This window comes from Dreissena polymorpha, chromosome 4 (assembly GCF_020536995.1).
Source record: "Dreissena polymorpha isolate Duluth1 chromosome 4, UMN_Dpol_1.0, whole genome shotgun sequence".
Lineage (NCBI taxonomy): Eukaryota > Metazoa > Mollusca > Bivalvia > Myida > Dreissenidae > Dreissena > Dreissena polymorpha.
In genome coordinates, this window is record NC_068358.1 from 36,029,155 (window position 1) to 36,036,985 (window position 7,831).

Genomic DNA, 7,831 nt, shown 5'->3' on the forward strand with positions numbered 1-7,831 from the left:
TGTTCATACCATTATCACCATTGCGGGGTCATTATAAATATTCGGCCCTAGGGCCGATTATTTATATTCGGCCCTCAGAATGTGTGCGCGTGACGTTGAACTGGAAAAAATGGCGTCCACATCCAGTCTTAGCCATAAAAAGTAAAACATCTAGGTTATTGTTCTACTCACCGAAGTTGTGTAATATCCATGTTTATTTTCGTAAAGTTTAATTTGCTTCCATGACGAGTTAAAATTTTGGACACATTTCTTCATCGCCATCCACCTTTTCCATTTTAAAGCACTGGATGTAAGCAGGCAATTCTTTGTGGATAGAAATTCTTTGATCGACTGACAAAAGAACGACTTATTCATCAAAGAAATTACCCTTTTAATCCAACATCGATTTATTTCGAACAGTTTAAGAACAATTCACTTACACTTTTCTTAAATTTAATCAATCAATTATTCAACAAAACATCGCGTTATTCGACATTTTAACGAAATCGAAAATGCAGTCTCACCAGTTTCATTCCAGTTTTATATCCCAACACTGTTATTCACATTCATAAAAGTATAATAATCCATCGTAAACAGGCACACACACTAATCGTTCAATGCTTAAACAATATTTAACGGTTAAATAAAAACCCTCTAAGTCCGATTTGTTGTTGTCCTTAAATCCAAAGCGTCTAGCTAGTTTCGTCATTTAAATTACGTCACATGAGATACGTCATAAATTGCGTAATCAATTCAATGAAAATATAAGTACGGAAAGCTGGTTCTTCATAAATTTTAGTGAAGGACCAAAATAGTATGATTTTATGACTCAAAACCTGTGCCTATCTATAATTTAGTATAAAAGAAAGATATATATTATAGACGTTAATACACGGCTGAGCCGGGCCGGGCAGTGATAATCGGCCCCAGGCCGCAAACGGCCCTCGGGCCGTTATGCTCCCTGCGGGCCGATTATCACTGCCCGGCCCAGCTCAGCCGTGTATTATCCTCTAAATATATAACGGCGGTTTATTATTTTAAATAGTGTCTACTTTCTATTGCATCGTCCGTTCTGAGACGATGACCAAACATTTGTGTATGTGCGTGCTTGTACTGTATATTGTGTTGAATGTTCTGACGTGTATCGACAGTGGCTGTTTGACTCGTCTCTAACAAGTAATGTTTATGTTGTTGCTTCATACAACTAACGTCGGGTTAGCCCGGATTTTACAAAAGTTATTAATAAAACAATGATTAATGCATATAATTTGCGGGTCTAGTTTATTTAATGAAATGAGTATTAAACTGAGTTAAATTAAATGAAGGATCTACGCAACCAAGAACCTTCCTCTTCGACCCAACTACTCGTCCAGTTTGTATTGCATGTTTAGCATTTAAAAGAAAACGGCTCTTGCCTCTTTTTATCATTGAATCGTTTATCTGTAAAACGTTCATGAATATTAATTTATTTAAATAAATAATATATTCTGGGGAAAAACAACTTAAGATTCAAATCGAGAATAAGCCAATACTCGGAATAGCTACTAAACATTGGTATCATGATATTTAAACACAAATACTGACTTACCTAAAATTTCGATTGCAAACAAACAACTAATTGAATTTATTATTTGTCAAATGCTAATATTAACCACCACTTATTGTTAAATCAGATGTTTTCTCATTCAAACGCGCGGACACTCTCAATTGCCGGACAATTGGAATTACTTAAGACTTGGTACCGTTTTCATTGTCCTTGAATAAATCAGTTGGTTGCTATATCCTAAAATGTAAATGTATCTTGTAAGTTTAATAGTTACTTTAATGATACATTTTGGCACGTCAATCACGGAAATATGTTATGTATATCAATAATATAGTTTCATTTTGTTTTGATCAACGATGACAATATCAGTATACGTTTGTTGTTACTCAATCCGTTGAAAATAGCTCTGTTTTAGATATGAACCGTGTGTTAAAGTCAACATTTTTATACGAAAATTATTTAGATTTATTACCTAAATCACTAAGACATTATGTCGCAAAGCTTCGATCTTCCAGCCTGCCACTGAGAATTCAAACTGGAAGATATGCTGGTCAAAATATACCACGAACTTAACGTTTTTGCCTTTGTTGTAACGAATTAGATATTGAAGATGAGTACTATTTTGTCTGTAAATGTCCATTATACGTTGATATTAGAAAAAACTATTTAAAGAAATGTTATTACAATAGGCCTTCTGTTTATAAATTCCACCAGTTGCTAAATACAACGAATAAATTTGAACTTATTAAGTTAGCCAAATTTGTAAAAGAAGCTCTGATTTTAAGAAATAATATTAATGTTGTTAATTAATTTATATAGCAATTCTCCATATATTACCTTGCCTTTTCGTAACCGTAAACGATGCTGCTTATGTTATTGTTACTACTATGTTTATCTATGTTTATCCCTGTAACTTTTCTTAAACGTATACGATGCTCCTTATGTTTATATTATTACTATGTTGATATCTGTGACATAATTGTATGTGAAATATCTAGTGTTTAGACGATGTACACTGTGCAAGTCTGAATAAATATTTGTCTTGTCTTGTCTTGGTTATACAACATACTTTTTCGCAGTCAAGAAATGACAGTTTAAGTTATAATATTGAAAATTAGAGCTCATCTTACAAACGATTGATACATATGCTTAACATTTGTATAAACCAAATACGTTAACGACAACGAACTAATCAATGAAATAAACCTCTTTTTATGAGCATTTTTCATGAATGAAACCGGTGGCTTTCATGTTGCAATCTGAGCACTTCCGGTAATATTTAAACATTAACATTCTATTGATTTTCGAACATGATTATATTAATGTGGGAACATTGATAGGAGTGAAAATATACCTGGTTATTGCGGTGAAGGAAAATGTTTATCCGATTATGTTTTTAATAGGGCCTGCTTTGGTGAACTCCGTTGAGTTGTTATTTCAGTTATTTAAGTCGATGTTCACACAAGCTCGCCGGTGTTTTTATCATCGCAAAGTGAGCCGCGCTCTGGAAAATTGAGGTTTAATGCATCTGCGCTAGGTAAAGTCAGCACAGCCTAATCACTTTTCGATTATTATTTTAGCGAACAACCAGTTTAATGGACAGTGTGGTCACTGATAAGCCTGTGTGAACCCCTCTTTACGCACATGCATTTAGCCCCATTAAGGCTCGCATGCAATTTGTTAGTATATTCAAGTTTCTAGTTGTATATTCAAAACTGGTATTGGAGACTGTAGTTCATCAGTGTGAGAACATCGTTGGTAAATTAATTGATGTAAACTTACGAACCATTCAGTTGTAATTAATTTAAATAAAAATGTTTAAAGGAAATAAAGTTTAGGCATTCATTCTGAAACGCTTTATCAAACAAAGCATAACCAAACAAGCTGCGTTTATATTAGGTGTTTCGATATGTAAAACCTTCAAAAAGAAGTAGAATATATACAGCGTGTTCAATTGTGACATGTGTATATATTTACCACTGCTCTTCATTCAATATAGATATCACAGTCACCGCATGATATGTTCAAGGACACTCGGGCGATGTATTTTAACCCATTTAAGCATGGTGGACCTACCCATCCTTCTAAATTGGGTCAATGTATTTTCAAAATTAGGGATGTCTTATTAGTGTCTAGTATATTTATTTCTATATTTAGAATATGTTTTACAGAAATTCCTTTAAGCAAACAGCGCAGACCCCGATGAGACGCCTCATCATGTTGCGTCTCATCTGGGTCTACGTTGTTTGCCAAGGCCTTTTTTCTACACGCTAGGCATACATGGGTTAAGAGTCTGCGATGTAATTATATCATGTGAATACTTACTTGTCAGGTAAATACGATAATAAATGTTAGTATTAAGCTATGCTTATCAAATAATAGGGTTTGCTGAAAAAAGGAAATTGTGCGATTTGATGATAATTGTGTTTTGTCTTTTTGCCATATAAAAGCATGCAGATACACGTTTACAAACACTCCATTTGTTTAACGTAGGTTCACTTACAAGACATATCCAGAAGCCATTTATTTCCACGTATACTTTAGCAAATGCAAATATTTGCATCTGTTTGCATATAAAAAGAACCTGGATGGGTTCTCAATACAATGCAAATAAGTGTAGGAACATATTTCAATTGGAAGAGAGTAAGTCTGATTAATAAAAGAGTGATTTCCTTTTTTCGCGCAAACAAAACAAGCTAAATACACATAAAGCTCTTTTCAATATTTGAATCGCCGGTCATCACCAGGAGACGTAAATTACACCAACCAATAATTTTTGGTTCCGATCATATTCACGATTTATCGGAGAAAATATTTCCAAACTGGAGCAGCCACAAGTGAAAATATGTATTTTATAACTATCCATAGCTTCTTTCCCATGTTCGGCCACGCCCGCGCGTGCTTTCCGTCCTAAATTAATATTAAATGATCGAGTTTCGCCTGTGAAACACATGTGTGTAGGCTAAGAAATTCTCATCAACGTCTTATGTCCTACTCTAAACGAAGGTACTTTATTGTAATAAAAAAAAACAATGACGTTTTTAAACACGCACTTCCCCGAATAACTTCTGTGATAAAATATCAGTATTCACGTGTACATGTTGTTTTTGTACTTTTTTTACTCAAATTTAGAATTTGTGTTTTTCGATACAAAATGAATAGGGAATTCGCGATGCAAAAATAATATGTTTAATTAATGACCTAAACTATGAAAAAGGGGAGGATTAAATATAATTTGTGTTCACAAATTTGGTACAACAGAAGGTCCTCTCAGTGGTTAACGTTAACCGTTTCCATCCAATATCCAATCTTAAATGTAAGCATGGTGTGGTCTCACGATGTTTTAAATATAAACAAAGCCAACTCCATTTTGCATTAAACGGACATAATTCTCATGATCATGATTGTGTCATTGATTCAAGAAGTGTTAACATACACAACATTCGGTACACGACAGCATCCCACTCGAAACTGACTAACGGGGGTCACCGCATTGGAACGTTCAAACAAACTCATTGAATTGGGGTTCAAACCAATTTCTCGGTCACAAACTATCGGAAACCTGAAAATCACATAACATTTCTATTGCAAATATTATATGCGTTTTCTGTTGTTATTTTGTTTCTGTAGTTCATTATTGTTTTCAGTATTTTCATAACATATTCTTTTAATCATGGTACTAAAGCGTGTTGCCATAAATTGGTCACTTGCTGTTTATCCACCCCAAAACATAAATTCTAATTTGACGTGAAATATCAATCTAGGAAAAAAACTCCAAACTGAGTTTGCTGTTAAAGAATTGGTTTCCGTAACACATATTCGTTTTCCCTCTGGCAATTACATAGACCAGTCCCATAATTCATATATATATGAATACATAGAAAGTTATTTATGTTTATTCACATATTTTTTCAGAACTCCTGGAATTGTGTACTGTTTTCATAGATATATCGACATGTGGTCATACTTAATTGTTTAAGGTATGTACTGACCTAAAAGAAGCAAGTTTATCAGCACAATAAACACTTGGATCTTTATAATCAGCGTTGATTTATTACACACATCAGTTTTTCATCAACAACGTCATTAATGGTACTGGAAGTCATCACTATATATCTGAATTCATTATCGATGTAGAGCTTAATATGTGCTTGTCAGGGCGCTGATATTTATGGATGAGTACTCTAATGGCATTGTACATGATACTGAACTTGACGGAGTGTATGTCAATCCTTGAAATATTGTGTACGGATTCACACATAATAATAATGTTGTCAAAGATATACTTCACAGAGTGTCAATTCATCATTTAAACCAGACCGAATAATCCGTTTACGGCAGCTATATTAAAATTATAAACGATTCGTAAGGCCGCACTTAACTTGCCGTAGAAGTACCGTTCCAATTGTTTTGAAGTCGACAGAAATTTTTAGAAGGCTCCACCCGCACCTACGAAAATATGAGCGGAGCACTTAAACTCGAAATTGAAAGTCAACTTAGGAATATTATTAAGTTGTGTGTTGTATAGTGCTAAGTTGTTATTGTCGTTGCCCTAAGGAACATATTTCACTATCTATGTATAAAGATATAAATATATGTTGATTTATTCTTATCGTTATATGTAACTGAAAGATTTTACTGCTTAGTATGGACTTGATATTGTATTTTTAGGGAATGAACATTTAAAAGATATCAATATTGTAACTAATGAATTGGTTCTCACAAACAATACTATAATTATATTCTAGTATATCTAATCACAATAGAAAGTGATGTTGTCATCATCGAGTAAGTGTTGTTTTCCTACTCGATATAATGCATGAATGCGCTCGCAGCTATGTTTGTAGAATAACAACTCTTTTAATTAACCCGGATGGGGATATTGTAAATATTTTGGTCACCTGGACAACCCCCCATCTTAAAACAAATATCGTACGTGTCCCTCATATTTAGCGCCTTCTGATATTAAGCGTTTTGTTTACATTAAAAACGAGGCTTTCGTAATGACGCAACACGAATATGCTCATAGAATTTGGCTTATCTAACATCACTTCGTTTGAAAACAAATATTAACACAATCAACATGAGGAAAACACAGGAATTATTGCATTTCAAAATCTGACTTCAACTAAAAAATCCAAATGTATCCATAGTTCATACATTTGAATGGTCCTCTTCATAAAATTGTCACATTCTTTGCAAAGTTCACCAAACGTATGTCCTAGTATAAACACAAAACTTTTATTTACATACAGCCCTTTTTATCTAGTATTTGATTTATTTTTTAAAACATACTTCCATTTTTGCCCGATCCGAAAAAAATGTTTCATAAAAAAAGCTAGCATATGAACTGTACGTATACATCGCGTTAGATGATATACATATGTTTAGTGGGAATACCTCGTCCCAAATGAACGTTATTTTAGGCAATCTGTTAAAAGTAGCATGGATGCAAACATGTATTTGAAAAAATGTCGAACAGTTGTGCTTATGAAATTCTTGATCACATTTATATGCCTTTGTTGCTCTTAAACAAAGAATGACCGATAGAGGACACTTGTTAAATTGTAACTTAAAATTTATCAAACAGTCAATTACTGTGTAAGTTTATATAAAATATGTTCAGTGAATTAAAGTTCAGTTGGCCTTATTCTTATTACAATCGAGTACTCTCCCTTTCCGGTGTGACATCTCGATACGAGGTCACCACGCGCGTAGTGAATGCAATTGCAGGTGTGTATTGAACTATCAGCTTTGCGTGGTTAAACATGCTGTTAATTAACAATTTTGACTTGATTTAACGGGATTTAAATCAATCGTTGACGGTTTCTCGTTAATTGTTGCATTGTTTAAGAATTGTTCTCGGAATTTTAAACGATAAAAGGTGCCTGTTCACAGATTTTGGAATTTTTTGTCATCATATGCTTTGTATTGATAAATGTAAACATTATATAATAAAAGCTCCAGTAACAAAAACAAGAATAAAATGAAAGAATGAAAAAAGGAACTCTCAACAGGGCTGGAACCATTGACCCCTGGAGTAAAATCTATCACTTAGACCAATCGGCCATCCGTTCTTAAACAATTAGACTAAGTGATGAATTTTATACTTTAAAAAAGCAATCATCACAGCATCACAAAATATTACGACAACAGCAGAAATCTTCAAATTATTCATTCGTTTTGCGTTGCAATGCTTTATAAGTTTCAGGTTTTTAAATCGTCAAAAGATGCATATAATGGATATTTTAGAGCATGGTAAATGTTTAGTAGTACTGTTTACTCACAAATATCATAACTACAACG